Source organism: Dasypus novemcinctus, chromosome 6, assembly GCF_030445035.2.
Source record: "Dasypus novemcinctus isolate mDasNov1 chromosome 6, mDasNov1.1.hap2, whole genome shotgun sequence".
NCBI classification, from domain to species: Eukaryota; Metazoa; Chordata; class Mammalia; order Cingulata; family Dasypodidae; genus Dasypus; species Dasypus novemcinctus.
This window is the reverse complement of record NC_080678.1, coordinates 39,302,204-39,324,085: the sequence shown is the minus strand read 5'-3', so window position 1 is coordinate 39,324,085 and position 21,882 is coordinate 39,302,204. Positions and strand designations below refer to the sequence as shown.

At 40.7% G+C, this 21,882-nt stretch overlaps 1 long non-coding RNA gene across 2 annotated transcripts in view; it reads left to right on the top strand.

Annotated features, from left to right (window-relative positions):
• The window catches only part of LOC139439224 (uncharacterized), a 66,535-nt gene that overhangs the window by 17,292 nt on the left and 27,361 nt on the right, over nucleotides 1–21,882 (top strand). For both annotated transcript variants that reach the window (XR_011649017.1, XR_011649016.1), the window contains exons 2-3: nucleotides 3,497–3,548; nucleotides 12,008–12,059. This is a non-coding gene — a long non-coding RNA (uncharacterized lncRNA). The remainder of the gene's footprint in view (nucleotides 1–3,496; nucleotides 3,549–12,007; nucleotides 12,060–21,882) is intronic.

Genomic DNA, 21,882 nt, shown 5'->3' with positions numbered 1-21,882 from the left:
AGTACATTGATAATATGGTGTGACTTTGACCACTATTTCAGACTCTTTCCATCATCTCAACCAGACCTCATGCCCCTTTAGCAATAACAACCAATGCCTTCTCCCCACTCTTCTGAATAATGCTGTCATGAATATTGGTGAACAAATATCTGGTTGAGACCCTGCTTTAAATTCTTTGGTTTATATACCTAGCAGTATAATTGCCAGCTCTATGGCAATTCTGTGTTTAACTTTCTGGCTGCACAATTTTGATTTCCCATCAATAATGTACAAGGGGCCCATCTTTCTACATCCTCAAAAAGTTTTTTTTTCTATTAACAGCCCTCTACCTTGTGTATAGTAGCATCTCATTTTTATTTTTGGTATCTTATTTGCATTTCCGTAATGGCTAATGATGTTGAGCATCTGTTTAAGTGCTTATTGGTCATTTGTATATATTTTTGGGAGCTATGTCTATTCAAACCCTTTTCCCATTTTTTAATGGGGATGTTTGTCTTTTTGTTGAGTTATAGTACTTCTTTATATATGCTGTGTATTATGCTATTATCAAAAATATGGTTTCCAAATATTTTCCTTTATTTGGTAGGCTTTTTACTTTACTGAAAAAATAGCATAGTAGTAAAGTAGTTAAGTAGAGATCAGGATTCGAGATTCAGGATTAGGTTCTTTTTCTGGATTAGGACTTAGGTCTAAGATTAGAGCCACCTTTTTCCTCTGTGATCCCCATGAGCTTGCCTAAGAGGATCAAGGGTACAAGTGGAGCAGAAAACGAATGGGTGGCTGGGCTGCTGGAGAAGAACGTAGTAGCAGATTTCTCCTTGTCTGGTTGCTGGTCAGAGCTTGGATGCCTTGCTCAGGTGAGAGTGCTCCCAGGCAGGGTCTTCTAATAGAGAGCTTTCCCCTCCTGTGAACACTGGATGATATACACAGAAGGTCTGGGATTTTAGGAAGGTCTATACAGCTGATACCGCTTCATCTGGCAATCCACATATGAGGCCCCAGGAATCTTCAGTCCCACTTCTAAAGCCATTACCTTCCAAGTAGGTGAAATTTCCTGTGAGAGGGTAACCTAAACTCCTTTTCATAACCTGTGACCTTAAGGCATATGATGCCTCATAACATTCTAATGTTCACGTTGACCGATGGAAAATGCTGGACTCTGATTTTTTTCCCAGAGGCGTTACAGGTCTGGTCTGGAAGCTGATTGTTGCTCCTTGGTTTTATGAACATCCTGGAAAATTTTCAAATCCCCTCAGTGTGTCATGCTGTGCCAGCACACCACAGAGGCCTAGGAAAGGCATACAGGATTGCTTATGAGGAATTCCCAGGATCACTAGCTGGATTACATTTTGAAAGTTGTTAAAGTCCCATGCCAGTCCCCCGGACAAGGCACAGGTTAACAGGAAAGGCAGGTGGAGGACTTTTCTGGCGCTAGCCTCTGTAGGATTTCAAAGTCCCCTAGGGAACTGGCACCAGACCTTGCCAGGCAGGGAAGCCTTTGCTAGGAGGGTCTCCTGATCATTAGCTGTTCCTGACAGAAACTTGTGGTCTCAGTGCCCTTCTGAAAAAACATACAATGCCTCACTTCAGCTCCTCAGGTCTCGATGCCCCTGCTCTGAAAGGGGCATGGGCTGGGTGTACCTAAACTCTGCATGTAGGGGGTCGTCAGGGTAGAGATAGTGCTCAAGGGACCTTTTTCAGGCCTCTGGGCTGCAGTAGGCCCTTCAGAAACTGGCGGAGAGGCCATGCCCCCTTGGCTGTCCAGGCTGGGAAGAGTTTTCTCCACACCCGCACACACCTGGATGGGTAAACCCAGGGCAGGTGTTCCTGTACCACCTTGGCAAGACCCTCCTGGGATACATCCACCACCTTGGAGGCAGTGACCCTTCTTCACCCTCTTCTCACTACTTTCCCTCTATCTGCCTGTGCCTCTCCTGCTCTGGGGCTTCTGGCAAGGAGAGTCCACCTGAAGTAGTTGGAGCATGCATGGGCAGGATGCAGCCCACTGGAAGGCCTGGGGTTTGGGGCGGAAATGCTGACCGATGAAGAGCACAGATCATCCTACCGCTGACCTTCTGGGAGCTCTTAACCACAGTGTGTGTTGGAGGGCTGAGGGATGGCGGTGGCTGCTGAGCCAATGTGAGGGGGAGGTGGAGCGAGGTTTAGCACAGGCCGCAGGGAGGCTGGGTCTTGGGGCCACAGGGAATTATGTGAAGCTGCTGCCATGCTGCCCTTCTGCCCTGACTGAGGATGGACAGAGCTGCCCCCACTTCTCCTGCAGTATCTGCCCCAAGGCACACATCAGCCCAAGGTGGGTCACCAGGCCGCTGGCATCACAGAGGGGATCCTCCTTGCCTCCTTTGTCCTCATTTTCCTCCTTTCCCACAGGCTGCTCCCTGACCTCCCCCTCCTCTGGGCTGGCTTCTGCCTCAGGCCCCTTAGGCAAGGCCTGTTTGAGGGAAAGAGGAGGTTTATGTGCTGGGGGGCAGTTTCCAGGAACAATGGGAGTTCTAGGCAGGCGAGCAGTGATGCCCAGTGGCCACTGTTACTGGCAGGAATGTAGGACTCCAATGCCAGATGGGAAGCCACTGCCATGTTGCTTTCCCACCACAGTTGAGGAAACAGTCTGAGGAGGAGAGACAGAGCTTCCCTTATTTCACTCGCAGTTCCTGCCTCCACATGTGTAACTCCTGGCAAGGTGTGTCCCCCAGGCCTCCCGGCTTCACCAACTGCAGTTCCATCCCCAGCACTCCAGAGTCACCTCTCTGTGCTCTTTCTCTGACACCCAGTTCCCGACCTTTGAATATATTCAGAATCCAGATGTGTCTAACTGGCTTCCAGCCTTGGCTTGTATTAGATTATCATATCACTTGTGCAGATGGTGCATAGTGCAGAGTATTCAGTTTTCCTCAAAATTTTTTCCATTTTTTTATTATGGAAATATTGAGCTTTTTATTATGGAAGTATTGAGCTTACAAAACAATCGTGTATAATGTGCAGAATTCCTATGTATCACCGCTCAACCAAAACTTTACATTGTTGTGGAATATTTGTTACTGATTATCAAAAGATATTATCATAGTATAACCAGTGTAGTGCATTGTGTATATTTAGTGCATTTTTTCCATATAGCCCCCTATTATTAGTACTGTGTATTAGTATTTTACATTTGCAATACTTCATGAGAGAACACCCTATTTGTATGGTTAATCACAGTCCATCTTCCACCACATGGCTTACTGTTTTATACAGTCCCATGCCTTGTACATTCTACCCAAAGTGCTTACTCAGTGGCTTTTGCTTTTATCAGAGTTGTGCTGTCATTGTCCCAGTAAACCTTTGAATGTTTTCTTAGTCCTTTCTCAATCTTTAAAAGATTTATATTTGTTTTATTCTATTAGCATATGTACTGCATAAAATTCAAACTAAGAAACACCAGTTTTTATTGACAAAACCCAAAACATAATAATAATGAGTGCAATGTTTTGTAATACAGGTCTCATAATGACAAGAATGGATACCACCATTTTGCTTCACTGAGCTTATGAGTAAGTGTTCCTTATCTTCAAAACTGATTGCTAATATGTATCTGTGAATGCTGGTTGTGTGCATGAGAGCAAATGAAAGTCATGTGGCACTGTCATGCTTTAACACATGAGATTCAAGTATTTCCATCAAATACTGGCTGATGGATAATCACTAAAAAAAGCTATGGGTATTAAATGCCTTCTTTTTCCACCAGCTGCATGAATGTGTCTAAATAAGCCTTTTCCTGTTCCACACATATTTTTACCACCATCAGTGGTAACCCATGTAAGCAGATTCCAATTCAGGTTATACCACGTTAGCTTTTTATCCATGTCTTTGAAAATATTCTTACCTGTATTTATGTAATTCTATGCAGACTATGCATAGAGGGTGATTTTCTGTCACTTCCAATATTTCAGTAACCTTACCAAATTCCATTAGTAATTCTCCCTAAACAGAATCCCTATGCTCATTGTGCCTTTTTTTCTCTTAGGAGGCTTTAGGGCGAGAGATGAAATCAGATGATGCCTGAATAATGGAAATGGAGAGGGAGGGAAATGTCAATAAATATATAAATGTAAATATAAATGTAAATCTAGGTTAAGTCTCCAGGTCCTGACACCTGGACAGGAAGTGAGGAAGGAGACAGAGTCATGGATGACTTCAGTTTCTTGCCCTCCCTAAGGAAGGGAGCACAGAGAAGAGTCTGTATTGGGGACAGAATAGGGGTGGAGTAGAAGATGAGTCCTGTTGTGCTCTACATTTTTTCTTTAGATTAAAATGAAAAGAAAAATCTTACAGGAAAGCAGAAAATGGAAAGTACATACTAGCTAAAATTCTATTAATCCTTTTATGAATTACTTTAAATTTATGTAAATTCTAACATTTAGCTTGTGATTGAACGTGGGGCTTAATGTAGATGGAAACATTATTTTGCTTTTGATTCTGGTTCTCTGAGTGTATCTCTGACTACACAAAGTTTCAATCTTCTTCTTGAGCCTGTCTCTTCCCTTCCCTGCTACCCCCCACACACATTGTTTATTTTTTTGTTTTCAATTAAGTATTTTATTTTAGAACAGTTTTAGAATTACAAAAAAGTTGCAAAGATAATCCATAGAATACCCCTAGTTTAATCAATTTTTAGCATCTTACATTTAATCAGTACAATAGCCACAACTAGTGAACTAATATTGCCATGGTATTGTGAACTAAATTCCATTCTTTATTTACAATCCCTTAGTCTTAATGAGCTTTTCCTGTCTCAGGATTCCATCCAAGTTACCACATTACTTTTTATTTATTTTATTAGAGAGGTTGTGAGCTTATAAAACAATATGCATAAGGTGCAGAATTCTCATACATTACCCTTCCACTGGCACCTTCCATTTGTTATAGATTATGAAAGAACATGATCAGAGTATGACCATTAACTGTTGTCCATTGTATATACTTGGTATGGTTTTCCATGCAGCCCCTAATAACGACATGTATTAGTATTGTACATTTGTTATGGTACATGAGAGAACACTCTCCTATTTTTACTGTTACCCAGTCCATATTCATCACATGATTCACTGTGTTATGTAGTCCCGTGCCTCATACATTCTATCCAATGTGTACACTCAGTGGCTGTCACTTTCATCACAGAATTGTACAGTTATTGCCTCAATAAACCTAATATTTTCCTTAGTCCCAAAGAAAAATACACCATACTCCCCATTATAGACCCTTAGCATTGATATAGTACCTTCTTTGACGTTGATCCAAGAGTATTATGAAATTGCTTTTATTCATAGTCCATAAGTTACTGAGATTGAAAAGGTGTCTAGGCATGTAAATGTCAGTTGAAAGAAAGCTGGAAAATAATCTAGGGTGTGAATAACATAGTGAACCTGGAGGCGAATGAGGATTGTGGTTAATAATACAAATACAAGGATGCTCTTCTATGAACTACCACAAATTATGTCACTATTACAAGATAGGAAGAATAAAATGATGCATGCAAAAAATACAATTAATATAATTTTTTACAGTTTTTAAATTGGGATGTTTGGCTTTTTGTTGAGTTTCAGTGATTCCTCATATATTCTATATATCATACTATTAACAGAAATATGTTGCAAACATTTCCTTCCATTCTGTACATTTTCTTTTCTTTGTTTTGATAATATCCTTTGACTCTCAGAAGTTATGTTTGATGAAGTCCAATTTAGCTAATTTTTTCTTTTTGTGCTTGTGTACATTGTTGTAAAATACAAAATCAGTGCTTACTCCAAGGTACTGAAATTAGTTACCTATATTTTACTTTAAGAGTTGATTAGCTCTTATGTTTAGATCTTTGACCTACTTTGAATTATTTTGTCTATGTAATGATAAGGGGGTATTCATATTCATTGTTTCCATATGGATTTCCTGTAGTCCCTGGACCATATTTTGAAGAGATTATTTATTATTTCCCCATTGAATGGACTTAGGCATTTGTCAAAAACCATATGCCCATAGATGCATGGATTTTAGTCTGGACTTGAAATTGTAGTTTTGGTATATTTGTCTCTCTATGTACCAGTACCATACAGTGTTCATTATTGTAGCTTCTTAGTAAGCTTTAAAATCAGGGAGCCTGATTCTTTAAATTTTTCCTGATTTCAAGATTGATTTGCTTATGCAATGCTTCTTAGAGTGCCTCTGGATTTGATGATCAGCTTTAGCATTTTGCAAATGCTACTGGAGTTTTGATGGGGATTGCATTGAACTTGTAGATCCCTTTAGGCAATATCAATATATGAATAGTGTTGAATCTTTCATTTCATGAACACTGGATGTGTATCCATTTGTTTAGGTCTTTTATAGTTTCTTTCAGCAATGTTTTATATTTCAATATCTCAAATTATTTTGTTAGTCCCTTGAAATTTCTTCTTTAACCTGTTAGTTTTATAATGTTATGTTTGATTTCTACATATTTATAATTTTCCAGTTTTCCCCTGCTATTGTTTTTCAAGAAGATCCTTTGTATGATTCCTATATTTTAAATATTATTTTGATTTTATAAGTGGTCTAATACATGGTATACCCTGGAAAATGTTCCATGTGTATCGTATACATGTACTCTGCTGTTATTGGTTGTATATATGGTTATCACCATTATTTCTTTGTCAATTGAACCTTTTATTAACATAACAATTTTTATACCTGAAGAATATATTTGTGAAATTAATATAACCTCTGGGGCTTCTTTTGATTACTCTTCTCATGGAAATAATTTTTCTCCTTTTTTGTTTATATTTTTTTTGTGTTTGTATCTAAAGTGAGTCTTTTGGAGACCACATTTAGTGGGATCGGCTTTTCATCCAATCTATCAATCTCTTTCTCTAATAGGGGAATTTAATCATTTGCCAGTTAAGACAATAGTAGCGGAAGAAATTATATCTTCAATTTTGCTATTTGATTTCTTCATGCCACATGTGTTTATTGTTCCTCAGTGACTGCTATCCTGCTATTATTTCCTTTTAGTGGCTTTCTGTAGTGTACTGTTTGGGTTTCCTTTCCCTTTCTTTTGCTTTATATTTTTACATTATTATTGGTTACCTTTGTAATTAACAATAAGTGCTTAAAATAAAAAAACCCAGTCAGATTAGGACCAGCCTCATCTCAGTAATATACAGTCTATTCCCACAATATTCCATCTCTTCTTCATCGCATTCTTACTGTCTTAGATTACATCTTTGTATATTGCATGCCTATTACCATAGATTTTAAATAATTTTTACATCTCTAAGTTATATGATTTTGGCACGATTTTTAAATGCATAAATTTTTATTTCGTCCTTTTGTACTGTCCCTTTCATTAATAGATAAGCTCCTGTTTTATCTTATAACTGCTTTTTTTTTTAAGTTTTTTACGTTTTTCTTTTTTAGAGAAGTTTTTGGTTTAAAGCACACCCACCCAAAAAATACAGGATTCCCGTGTACCACCCTGTTATTACCACCTTGCATTGATATAGAACATTTGTTACAATTAATGATATCATATTTCTATAATTGTACTATTAACTGTAGTCCATGGTTTAAGTTAGTATTGACAGCATAGTGTAGATCTATGGATTTAACAAATTTTATTCTGTTTTGTAACAGTTTTTACTTAGTCTATTATGCCCAATATTATAATGTCCACTTTTGTTCTCATTTGGCTACTAACTGTGTGGAAATATTTTTCCATCCTTTCACTACATCCATTGCTTGAGTAAATTCAATTACAGTCCTTTTGCAGTTCCAAATTTCTTTTCTTTTATAATTTCTATCTCTACTTTGTTCTGTCAGTTTACTGTTTTCCTGCTTTCCTTTATTTCTTTCTGTATGGATTCACTTAGGTCATTGTACATTTTTAAGATAGGTCATCTAACATCTTTTACTAATAGCTCTATTTTATGAGCTTCCTCAGGAATGTTTTCTCACAAACTTTTTTTCTGTGAATGGGTTATAGTTTCCCTCTTTCTTTGTCTTGTAACTTTTTGTTGATCCTGGGCATGAATAGAGCAAGAATAAAAGGCCCTGCCTCAAGACTCCTTTGCCACTTTAGCCACGAGGGGTTTGGAATGATCGCTAACCTTAGTCCTGTTTCCTCATTGGTCTCAAAAGCAGCAAGTACCAATCAGACCACGTGCTAGTTTACTCAGAAAGAATTGTTTGTTCATGCCCATCCTGACACCAGCGAGTTCCACCTCAAACCTGCGTCACAGTCTCCTCTCCATAAGAAATCTTACTAGGATGGTCTCAGTCATGGTGATTGTGCATTATTATGGTTCTCTGTGTGTGGTCACTGTTGTTAAACACTGTTGAGTTTCTTTGTCTATGACATTTTTATCCTTTATTGACAATGATGTCAGAGTTTCCTCCCCACACATACAGCCTATGCGTGGTCTCCCAAGGTCATGCTCAATGTCCTTTCATGTCAGAGCCTGTAGAAAACCCCAAGTCATTGTATGGGAAATTGACCTGCACTGGGACCCATGAGGCTCACAGGTAGTCCATGCAAGGCCTTGGTCACACTTGTACCTGGCAGTTGATGTCTTTCCCAAAACTAAGCTAAGTCTCCATCTGGAGACCAGGAATTGAGCCTGCAGGGTCATGGGAGGAGGTTTGTCATCCCACCCTGGGTACTCTTTGATGCCTTCTTTTTGAGTGAATATCACCTAAATTCTCCAAATCCACTGCAGAGGACAGATGAGAGCCAGCTTGCTTGAGGGCTCTGAGGGTAGAGTTCCTTTAGCTGACCCAGGAGCCTCATGTCTACTCTTTGTCTGCTAACTCTCTGGACAGTGGTCCAAGTTGCACCACCCGGCCAGCATCTGCCAGGACCAGCTACAGACCCAGTCTGCCTGGAAGCCCCTGAGGCAGCCCCCAGATTGTCTAAGTCTCTGGAAGATAGTCCCACAGCCAGAACCAAGTCAGCCTGGCTGGGAGCTCCCAGGGTCTTTGCCCTGAGAAGCAGCTTTCAGTGATGGGACAGGGATTCCAAGGGCAACCTGAGAAATTTCTCCTTGGCCCCCTTCAGGGGTTGGAATGTGGCCCTGCTGGGAGGATGGTTTTGGGTAAAAACAGCTGTCCCTCTCTGCCCTGGCCAAGAAAAGTGATCTTATATTGTATATCATCTTGGAAGTCAATAGGATGTTCTAAAGTGATACCTTTCAATGGATATCTGGATGACAGCAGTTGAGCATATTGTCAAGGTCGTAGACTACTCGGCAGATTCTAGTGTACACCTGTAGAGTTAGGGTGAGGGTTAAGCTTTGAGAGACAGTGAGATTTAAGTTGATAGTTAGAGAGGAAAGGACCGTCTTGTGGTTAGGGTGATTGTTGGAAATAGTTTTCCTCAAAAGCTCTTCTGGAAGGACCTGATCACATATGAACCTGTGTCTTTTTTTTTTTTTTTTTTTTAAGATTTATTTATTTATTTATTTATTTCACTCCCCTCCTCCCTCCCGGTCCCAGCAGTTGTCTGTTTTCTGTGTCTATTTGCTTCAACTTCTTCTTTGTCCGATTCTGTTGTTGTCAGCCGCACGGGAACCTGTGTCTCTTTTTGTTGCGTCATCTTGTTGTGTCAGCTCTCCATGTGGGCGGCGCCATTCTTAGGCAGGCTGCACTTTCTTTCATGCTGGGTGGCTCTCCTTATGGGGCACACTCCTTGTGCGTGGGGTTCCCCTATGTGGGGGGCACCCCTGCATGGCACGGTCTCCTCGTGTGCATCAGCACTGCGCATGGGCCAGCTCCACACGGGTCAAGGAGGCCCGGGGTTTAAACCATGGACCTCCCATGTGGTAGATGGATGACTTAACCACTGGGCCACATCCACTTCCCTGAACCTGTGTCTTATTGTTCTTGTGACACTGGTACAGGTGTGTGGGCTTTGGGCAAGGTCTATATCACTTCGCCTGGAAATCCACAGTGGAGTGACCAGGAATTTTGAGTCACACTTCTAATGCCATTTCCTTCCAGACAGGAGGCATTTCCTGTGAAAGGATAATCCAAAAACCTTTTCAGTGCCATTTTGTTATCTGATGGCATATGATTCCTCATAACATTTTCTAGTGTTCGTGTTGGCTGATGGATACTGCTGGACTCCAATTTATGGGCTCAGATTGCACCGCAGTTCTGGTCTGGATACTGGCCGGGATACTGGTTGGTGCTCCTTGGTTATATGATCATCCTCAAAAATTTTCAAGACCTCTTATGGTGTCATGCTCATGCCAGCACACACTGGAGTCTCCAAGGCATCCAGTTTTGCTGGAGGGGAATCCGTGGCATCACTAGGTGGATTAGCCTCCTGAAAGTTGTTCAAGTCTCCCTCCAGGCACCTGGACAAAGCACAGGTAACAGAAGAGGCTGGTAGAGGCCTTTTCTGGCACCATCCTCTCCAATATTGTCAAAGACCCCTTTGGGAGCTCGCACCAGTCCTTGCAGGGCAGGAGGCCTTTGCTGGGAGTGTCTCTTGATCATTAGCTGCTCCTGACAGAAGCTGGTGGTCTTTGTGCCCTACTGAAAAAATTGTCAAAAACCTCCCTTCAGCTCCTTGGGTCTTGATGAACCTGTTTCAAAGAAGAATTCACCTAAACTCTGCATGTAAGGGGTTGTTAGGGTGGAGATAGTGCTCCAAGGCACCTTCCTCTGGCCTCTGGGGTGCAGTAGGCTCTTCTGCACCTGTTGGGAAAGCTGTGCCCCCCTGGAGGTCCAGGCTTGGAGTGTTCCCTCCACACCTGCACACACCTGAGTGGGTAAATTCAGAGCAGGTGGTCCTGCCCCTCCTTGGCAAGAGCCTCCTGGGATATATCCACTGTCTTGGAGGCAGCTTCTCCTCTTTGTCCTCTTGTCACTCCTGCTCTTCTGTCCTGCAGGGCTGTGCAGCAGATTTCCAGGCTCCCAGGGCAAGGCCTAGAGTGTGTGTGTGTGGGGGCCACAGTGTGCAGGTCTAGGCAGCCTGTTAGAGGGATGGGGGCCATGTGCTGACCAATGAGGAGCATGGGTCATCCTGTCACTGACCTGGGAGCTCATAACCACAGTGTCTATTGGTGGGCTGAGGGACTGGGCAGCTGCTGAACCAATGTGAGGTTGAGGAGGAGCCAGCTTTAGTGCCTCGTGGCTGCAGGGGCTGCTGGGACCACAGGGAATGATGGGAAGCCACCGCCACGCTGCCCTTCTGCCCTGACTGGGGAAGGGCTGAGGGGGAATGGTGCTGCCACCACTTCTGCAGTACCTGCCCGAGGTGTAGATCAGCCCTAGGTCGGTCCCCAGGCTTCTGGCTTCACCAAGGGAATTGCCCTCACTTCCTTTTGTCCTCATTATCCTACTTTGCCCCAGACTGCTCCCTGGCATGCCCCTGCTCAGGCCTGGCTCCTGCCTCAGGCCCCTCAAGCAAGGTTTGTGTGCTGGGGTGGCAGTTTCTAGGAACAATGGGAGTTCTAGATGGGAGAGCAGGGGCGCCAAGCAACCTTTTTGGCTGGCAGGAATGTGGGGCAGCAGGGTCTGCCAGGTAGCCATTGACAGGTTGCTCTTCCACCATGGCCGAGGGAATGGGCTGAGGAAAAGAGACACAGCTGCTCTCGTTTCACTGGCAATTCCCACTTCCCCATGCATAACTTCAGGCAAGGTGGGTTCCCCAGGCCTTCCTGCTTCATCAGTCACAGCGCCATCCCTGACACCCCAGAATCAGCCCATTTGTCCTTTTTCTCTGACAACTGCTTTCCTACCTTCTAACATACTCAGAGTCAGTCCTGACATGTCTAACTGGGTTCAAGCCTCAGCTTTCTTAGTTTTTCAGATCACTTGTATAGATGGTACATAGTGCTGATTATTCTATTTTCTACAATGTTTAAAACTATTTTTTTGCTAACATATGTAGCTTATAAAATTAATACAAAGAAACACAAGTTTTTACTGACAAAACCTAAAATATAATAGCAATAACTGAGTATGTTTTGTAATACAGGTCTTATAATGAGAAGAATGGATACCACCATTTCACTTAACCAGGCTTCTGAGTAAGTGTTCTTTATCTTCAAATTGATTCAAATGTGTCTTCTAATGCTGGTTGTGTGAATGAGAGCAAATGAAGGTTCATGTGACACTATCATTCTTTAATACTTGAGAGGCTCAAATACTTCTCTCAAAAACTGGCTGATGAATAATACAATAAAAAAGGTATGGGAGAGGTGGATGTGACTCAAGTGATAGAGCTTCAACGTACCATATAGGAGGACCTGGGTTCAATCCCTGAGGCCTCCTGGTAAAAAAAAAGAAGAGACAGCATGCCCTCATGGCAAGCCAGTGCATGCATGAGTGCCCATGCAGTGAGCCAGTGTCCTGTGCAAGTGAGTCATGCAGCAAGATGACGATGCATCAAAAAAGAGACAAGGGGAGAGTCAAGGTGAAGCACAGCAGAAACCAGGAACTGAGGTGGCACAATTGACAGGGAACGCCTCTCCCCATTAGAGGTCTCCAGGATCAAATCCCGGTGAATCCTAGAGGAGAGAAAATGAGAAGAGAAATCAACACAGATAGAAGTAACAGTAGGTGGGGGGAGGGGAAAGGGGAAAACTAACTAAATAAATAAACCTTTTTTTTAAAAAAAGCTATAGGTATTTAATGCCTTTTATTTCCACCAGCCACGTGGATTTGCCTAAGTAAGACTGACTTTTTCTGCCTCACACATCCTTTTCCAAAATAAGTGGTAAACAAGGTTTGCAGATCCCACTTCAGGTTATATCAAGTTAGTGTTTTATCCATATCTTGGAATGCATTGTTACCTGTATTTAAGTAATGCTTTGCATTCTATGCATAGAGGGTGATTTCCCACCACTTTCAAATTGGCAACTTGTTTTATAACCTCAGTAGGAGCAAAACACTTACAATCCTTTGCCTTGTCTTCATTTTCCATTTTAACCATTTGTAAGTATACAACTCTGTGATATTATTTACATTCACAATGCAGTGCTATTATCACCTTCCACCATTACCAAAGATTTTTAATCACACAAAATTAATATAATTTACTCCACATCACCCATTCCAAGTCCATGCTAACTGGTAATCTACTTTTTGTCTCTGTGAAGTTCATTTTTCTACATAGTTCATGTAAGTGCAGTTCTGCAATATTTTTGCTTGTGTTTAATTCACTTAGCATAATGTTTTCATGGTTCATCCATGTTTCAGCTCTTATCAGAACTGCATTCCTTTTTATAGCTGCACTGTACTCTATTGTATGTATATACCGTTCAGTTTATTCATTAGTTGATGGACATTTCAATTGCTTCCACCTTTGGCTATTGGAAAAAATACTAAAAACATTCCTGGATATGGTTTTGTTTGAATACCTATTTTTATTGATTTTAAAGATTTATTTATTTTTCTCTCCCCTTCCCCCCACCCCCACCCCAGTTGTCTGCTCTCTGTGTCCATTCACTGTGTTCTTCTGTGACTGCTGCTATCCTTACCAGTGGCAACAGGAATCTGTTTCTTTTTGTTGTGTCATCTTGTTGTGTCATCTCTCCGTGTGCACGGCACCATTCTCGGGCAGGCTGCACTTTCTTTTGCACTGGGCGGCAATCCTTATGGGTACACTCCTTGTGTGTGGGGCTCCCTTACGTGGGGGACACTGTGTGCATCAGCACTGCGCATGGGCCAGCTCCACATGGGTCCAGGAGGCTTGAGTTTGAACTGCAGACCTCGCGTGTGGTAGACAGACGCCCTATCCATTGGGCCAAGTCCACTTCCCGAATACCTATTTTTAAGTTTCAGTATTTAAGTAGGTGTGCAATTGCTAAATCATATGGAGATGCTGCGTTTAACTAAATGATGTATCACCAAACTGGATTCTACAGTGGCTTCACCAATTTAAATTTCTACCAGCAATGTATGAAGATTTTGATTACTGTACATCTGCTTCAATACATATTTTCCATTTTTAAAAAGTGGATGCTCTTCCTTTTTTATTTGTATTTCTCTAATGGCTAATGATGCTTGGCAACTTTTCATGTGCTTAATTCTCATTGGTATACGTAATTGGAAAATGTCAATCAATCATCTGCCAATAGTTTCATTGTTTTATTTATCCTTTTGTTGTTGACTTTTAGTAGTACTTTATATGTTTGGGGTAATTAAACTCTCATTATATATATGATTTACAAGTATTTTTTCTTAGTTTGGTAGGTTTTCTTTTTACTCTCTTGATAACATACTTTCATGCACAAAAGTTTTTAATTTTGATGAAGTCTTATTCTTTCAATCTTTCAGAAAACTGTCTTCTCTTTAGCATTTAGTTTAATTTTTTTCTGTGGATTTTTCACCAATTATTTTTATCATATTGAGAAAGTTCCTGTCTATTCCTAGATTTGTGAATGCTTTTTATGACGAACAGGTCTTTGGATTTTTCAAAAGCATTTTCTTCGTCAATTGAGGGGATCATGTGGTTTTTATCTTTCATTCTATTAATGTGGTTATTACCTGGTTTGATTTTTTTCTTTCAATTGTAGAAAATTAAGGATACAAAAAATCATTTTAACCATTATAAGTGGGAAATACTATGACATTAAGTACATTGATGATTTTTTGTAACTTTATTTCTGGACTCTTTTTATACTCCCACCAGAATGCATCCCCTTTTAGCAGTGACGCCCACTTCCCTGCCCCCCACCCCTGGATAACTACTACTCTGTATTATGTCTCTTTGAATTTGTACAGAGTTAGTGTTTGACAGAGAAGAGTTGTATTGTGTGGAGGCAGGAACAACATCATTATGAGAGGTAAACTGAGAGATGAAAATTGTGTTTTCAGTAAGTGGTGAAATTTGTTCAGTAAGATGGACATTGACATTGAACGAGTGACCTATAAGTAAGTCAGAGGTGGTTTAACCCATTTGGCATTAGCACTTACTGCTTACAGGAAAGACAAAGAGGCCTTATATCCAGGGTTATGCTTAATATCCTAGTGGCTTCTGGTGTCCATTTAGCTTGTAGGACAACACGCCAAGGGCAGGTCCTTCTTGTTCATGCCCACCATTGAAAGGGTAAACTCTAGTTAGTAAATCCAAGGGTGGAGGTGATAAAGGTGAGCATTTAATACATTCACATACCTGTTTACTTGGTGAGCCTCAAATTAAAGCTCAGAAACTGATGCCTTAGGTATATACCATAATATTGTGAAATAATCAGGGAAAAATTAGGTATCCACATTCTGCAATATCCTGTGTGGCCTAAGAAATGTCCTAGGGTTGTTTTTTGTTGTTTTTGTTTGTTTGTTTGTTTTTTGGTGTGTGTATGTGGGTATATTTCTGTTACCCCATGTATGTCCAAATATTAGTGAAATTTTTACCCCCAAGAAGGGGGACAATTGCATAATAGGCTGTTTAGTTCCTCAAGTTGATTCTAGGATGGTGAGGTCTGAGGGGACAGAAGATTTCTGGGAAATCATGTACAACTGTTGAAGAGATTGTGTGTGATGGAGATGAGATTGGGGACTTGTGAAATGAGCCTTTGGGGGCACTGTTTATGTCGATATCCAATACAGTCCCAGGAAGTAGGACTGAAAAGAAAGTTAAGTTTGGACTTGAGAGGCCCTATGGAAATGTCAAATGGTTTAAATAATAAAGTATGGTGTGAATTTAAAGAGCTTAGAAACGAATTTCAGCTCAGCTGTTGAGGTTTTCTCTCTGACTATGTCGGAATTACTTCTGCGTATGGAGGACTCCAGTTTTTGGGTTAAGGCCCACCTCATTCAGCTGGTTCGTACCTTCACTGAAAGAACACCTTGAAGAGATCCTATTTACACTGGGTCCATACCCAAAGGAACGCTGGTTAAGATTACAAGACTGTGTTTTAGGGGGCATGTCATTCAACCTGTCACACATAAACAGGAATTCATGAGCACTTTAGGTTGGTTAAAATGAAGAGAGCATATAAAGAGCTCTGCAAAATAAGGCTATAAACTATGACTAGAGTCAGAGTATGAGGTAGTAGGGTGCCTTTCAGGATGAGAATTTAAGCTAAGCAACAATGTTACACCTCTTTGAATGTGGCCTTTTCCGTGTTCAAATACAGAAGAGGACACCAAAGCTCAGTAGTAAAGACAACAGTTAAAAGTCTGGAAGGTCTTACAACAAAACGTACAGAGTAGGTCTTAATAGAGTAAGTACATGAGGTTCAGGAGATGAAAAATGAAAAATTCCACACTTTCATCATTAATGAGCCAGTAAAACAGGGGTAAGTTCTGATTGCAAGGCAGAGGCTGTAGGCTCATTATTTTCTGATCTGTTTTCATTAGATATAGTTCTCATCAGCCTTAGTAATGAGGGGGTAGGAGAAATAAATACACACATACACACAAACACAAAAAACAAAATGGCTATACCATTTTAATTTCTCATGAGCAATGAATGAAAGCAGCTGTTGCTCTCATCTCTCCAAAATGTACCAACATTTTGTGTTGTCAGTGTTTCAGATTTTAGCCATTCTTTTTTTTTTTTTTTTTTAAAGATTTATTTTTATTTATTTAATTCCCCTCTCCTCCCCCGGTTGTCTGTTTTCTGTGTCTTTTTGCTGCGTCTTGTTTCGTTGTCGTCAGCGGCATGGGAAGTGTGGGCGGCACCATTCCTGGGCAGGCTGCTCCCTCCTTCGCGCTGGGCGGCTCTCCTTATGGGTGCACTCCTTGCGCATGGGGCTCCCCTACGCGGGGGACACCCCTGTGTAGCACGGCACTCCTTGCGCGCATCAGCACTGCGCATGGGCCAGCTCCACACGGGTCAAGGAGGCCCGGGGCTTGAACCGCGGACCTCCCATGTGGTAGACGGACGCCCTAACCACTGGGCCAAAGTCCGTTTCCCAGATTTTAGCCATTCTAATAGGTGATGGTGGTATCCTTTTTTTTTTTTTTTAATAAATCAATTTTATTGGTACATAAAGTCCATCCAAAGTGTACAATCATGGTATTCGGTATAATCAGATATTTGTGCATTCATCACTTCAGTCATTCTTAGAGCACTTTCATTATACCAGTGGTGATGATGATGATGGTAATAAACAAAAAACAAATTCAACACCTCTCAATCTCTCTATGCGTCCCTTGCTATACATAGCTACTATTCTTTTTCCTTCTTTCTAGTACATTTCTATTTATATTCTGTAAAAACAGTCTTATATATGCAATATCACCCATATGCATGTTTTACATGAAGTTTTACAGTCCTATACAATCCTATTTTACAGTTTTTTTGCACAAAGATTTATTTATTTATCTCCCCTTCCGCCCCACCCCAGTTGTCTGTTCTCTGTGTCTATTTGCTGCGTCTTCTCTGTCCGCTTCTGTTGTTGTCAGCGGCACGGGAATCTGTGTCTTTTTTCTTGTTGCGTCATCTCTCCACGTGGGCGGTGTCATTCCTGGGCAGACTGCACTTTCTTTCCCGCTGGGCGGCTCTCCTTACAGGGGGCACATCTTGCGCGTGGGGCTCCCCTACATGGGGACACCCCTGCATGGCAGGGCACTCCTTGCGCACATTAGCACTGCACGTGGGCCAGCTCCACACGGGTCAAGGAGGCCCAGGGTTTGAACTGCAGACCTCCCATGTGGTAGACGGACGCCCTAACCACTGGGCCAAGTCCGCCCCCAGCACTTTTTACTTAATGCAAAGGACAACAAAGGAGCAGTAGTGAATGAAAAAGGTACAAACTAAAAGGCTAGGAAATGTGGACTCAATATTTGATCCTTCTCATCAACGAGAATGACCCGCTCACCTGTGGACCTAAGGCTAGTGAGATTTGAAGCTCATACACAAAGAGAACAGAGCTGGCATCTGAGAGGCACTCATTGTTGACACTTAGGGATGGCAAGGCAGACAGAGACGTCAAAGGGTTCATGGCGCATTTGCTTGTCTTTCTGACAGTCTCCAGAGCCATCACTAGTCACCTTTACATCCTGTCATCATCACCAAAACTGATAAAAGAAAACCTTCTCATGCAGTTTAGGATCTCACAGCTTTATTGAGTGATTCATGAATTGGACAGTATCCCATTCACAAAGCAGAAGGGAGCTCTGCCAAGTGGGTGGAAGGGGAATGCTCAACAGGGGAAATATGGAAGCAAGTGAGGAAATGTTCTGATTGGCTAACAGTAAGTTTCCATTCTACATGAGGGAGGGTGTCTTATAACGTGGGGAGCAAAAATACCTTCATTAGCATGATGTGCTTGTCAATTCTGATAAGCTCTTGCTACCAGACTAAAACCAGTTTTATCACCTGTAGGGTGTGTTCTGTTTTCTCCAAAAAATCCTTGTAGGCCATTTGATTTTGTCCTTTGGTGAAGGGTCTTCTCCCAGCAATGCCCAATGCAGGGTAGCCATTTTATTTTACTTAACAGTGCTAAAACTGGAACTATCTAAATCAGATTAGGTTGGCTGGTTGCCCTGGAAACCCTCTTTGAACATTCTACAGGGAGCTGCAAATTTGCCAGCTACAATTTTCTGTGTAATAATGAATATAAATTAGTAGAATGTTCATCAGTGACTAAAATGCTGCACCTCTGGATGAACATTCAAGAGAAGCTGAACTACTGAAAGGTAGTAGAATATTAGTGACGGTATTTGTTTTTTACTCTTCAGTGGGTAAGTCATTGAATGGGATTATTAATACCTCTTAAGTCAGGTCCCCAACCTAAAAACAACAGTAGAAGTTGCTCACATAATGACGTTAGACTTAAAAGTACAGAACAAAAAACCAGAAATATCATAAACAGCAGGAGTAGCAGAACCAGAATCACCTGGGGCCCTAATTACAAAGGGAGCGACCCACCCGCAGAAATGCTGATTTGGCACATGTGGGGTGGGGGCTGGGGCCACGAGGAGGTGCCTTTTAAACAGGCTTGCACAGGGGACTCTGATGCAACTGACAGCAGAACCCTCGGAGACACTGCACTGGTTCTACCATCCACGGTTTTTTTTTCTCTTTCTCTGAAAATGTGTTTAACTTTCTAGCAATTCTGGCTGCTGGGTAAAAATAAAATATAGGACATCCAGTATAATTTGAATTTCTGATAAATAATGAACAATTTTTCTGGCTATGTTCCATAGGAGCATATATTAAAATAATAACAAAATATAATGTTTTATATTAGAAACCATTATATTATGTATAATATTATTTTTGTTATTAGATTACAAAAATATAAGATTTTATGCAATAGAATAACAAAATATCATTTGCATATAATTGAAATTAATAAATTATTTCTTATTTTTCAGAAATTCACATTTTTTAAAAATTTGCTACAGCTGGTAACCTGGATAGCAAGGGACTTTTTCGATCACATACTACAGTGAAAGAATAGTAGAATAAATCCTTAAGTCACCATCACCTAATATGGATTTGTCATCATTTTGAACCAATTATCTTCAATTTAAGTTTGGTGGCTAACATTATGCTCCCCTGATAACCCTTGGGGAATGGGGATCCCGGGGGAAAAATCCCCTATTAGCTTATCCTCAAGTTTGGGAATAAGGTACACATTCACAAAGTAACTAGTGAAGAATGAAGTGATGTAGTGTGTGATATAGACTGTAAGGTCCACAGCAGTTTGCAGAAGGGAGGGTCAGTGTTGACTGGCGTGATCTTGGATGAGGTGAGCTGGGAGTGGAGGTTGTGTTAGGTCTTGTCAAGTCTGTAAAAGTAAAGAAGAGCAGAGAGACTTTCCAGGTAAGGTAACCAGCAGAACTAGGCTTAATCACTCTGGCTCTATAAAAGTCTCTCACCATTTGCAAGTACTCACCCCACTGCTTCAGATTTTCATCATCAGGACCCAGAATAGCTGTGCCCCATCAGGATGTTATAAATCAAGCAGTATTACAAAGTACTACTTCAAGACCCATTAGCTCTTGAACCAGTCAGTGTGATGGCTGTTCAACCTTCTCTGGGTGACTCATTGGTTAATCTTTGGAATATGCTGTCTTTAATGTCATTGGGGTGTTAAATATTTCCTTGATTGAAAGTAGCTCTGGTGTGAATATAATTAATAAGAGAAAGCAAAATTCTATCCAAACAGCCACCTTTATGCCAATACTTTTGAAAAGACATGGTATTTTCACATATGTCAAAGAATTAAGAAAAATATAGGATGATGCTACATCTCAACTCTTGAATTTCACTGAACAGTGAAAATGATCTGTCTTTCAATGTGAGTTTTGACATTAACAATAAATATTGGGTCTTATACATTTAACAGGTTTTACTTTTTCGTTCCTCTTGCAAACTCAAGTACTAAGGATGCAGACTTCAGAAATATTTTATTGAAATATAATATCAAATTATATTATAGTTACAGATCAAGAAACATTAAAGGACCAGTACCCTTAGATACCAACTCTATGCATCCTTCCAGTCACTCAAGCCCCCACAGCTCCAAGGAAAACCACTGTTCTGATTCCTAATCAGAATAATTTTGCCCAGTTTTTTACTTCATTTAAGTAGAATCATACAGTATGTACTCTCTTTTGTGTCTTCCTTTTTTCATTTGACATTACATTTATGAAAATTAAATCTTGCTAATTTTTAAATGACTCTTGTTATTACATGAATAATATATACTCACCATTAAAATTTTTTGAAATATACCATAATTCAAAATTACATTTTATTGTACGTATGTCTGTACTCAATTTATTTAAACAAGATTATGAGCTTTTCTAGAGGTTCTCTCTAAAAAGAAAAGTTGCTGGTACTTTCTGAGATTTTTTAAAAATACTTCTTTAAATTTTTATTTTTTAAAGATACTTAGATTACAAAATGTTACATAAAAAATGTAGGTGATTCCCATATGCCCCACTCCCTACCACCTCCCCACTTTCCAACAAAACAACATCTTCATCAGTGTGGTACATTTTTTACAACTGAAGAACGCATATTGGAGCATTGCCCATAAGTGTAGATTATAGTTTACATTACAGTTTAAACTCTTTCCCATACAGCTTTGTAAGTTGTGATAAGGTATGTAATGGCCTGTATCTGTCATTGCATTGTCATTCGGGACAATTCCAATTTCCAAAAATGCCCCCATATGACACCTATTTTTCCCCACTCCCTACTCTCAGAACCTCTGGTTGTCACTGCCTCCATATCAATGATAAAAGTATTTGCATTGTGAGAAAGCAATAAGTCTATAGTAGAATAACACTAAGTTTCCTCTAGTTCATCATTCATTCCCCAACTGAGGATTCTGGAATATTGATGCCCCCTCTGCCCTTAATTGAGAGGGTGTTTAGGTCCCTTGGGGGCAGATGGATGAGACTATCTTGTCTGCAGTTGTAGACTCTCTCTGTACCTTGGGATAGTCATTGTCCATCATCATCTCCTTCTTGTCCCAGGTGAGTCCAATGAAATGGAGTTTAGGTGTTGCAAATTTCTTGAGTTTCAGGGCCTGGCTGGTACATAGAAAGCCCCAAAATCTAAGTCTCTTGGACATAAAACTATTGACTCTAGTACCAACTATAAGTACAAACAGCAGGGGCAAAAGGGCCATGTTTAGGGAGACCACAACCTAGTCCATCTCTTTCACACTAGGGAGCATAAATTCAAAGTAGGGCCCCAAACTCCTGAGCTGTCAGCCCTGCCTAGAGTGTCTAGATGTCTCCAGAGCTCCTTTCTGAGATTTTTTTATTAATCATTTTATTGTGAACACTTATTTTTATTGTATATTCTCTTTCTCAAAACGTAATCCTTAGACAGCTCCAGGTGCATTATAATCTTTACTGCATGTATAAGAAGAAAGATTTAAGAATAAGAAACAGGTACCTTTATTTTCTAGCTGGTGTACTTACTGGTAGGTGATG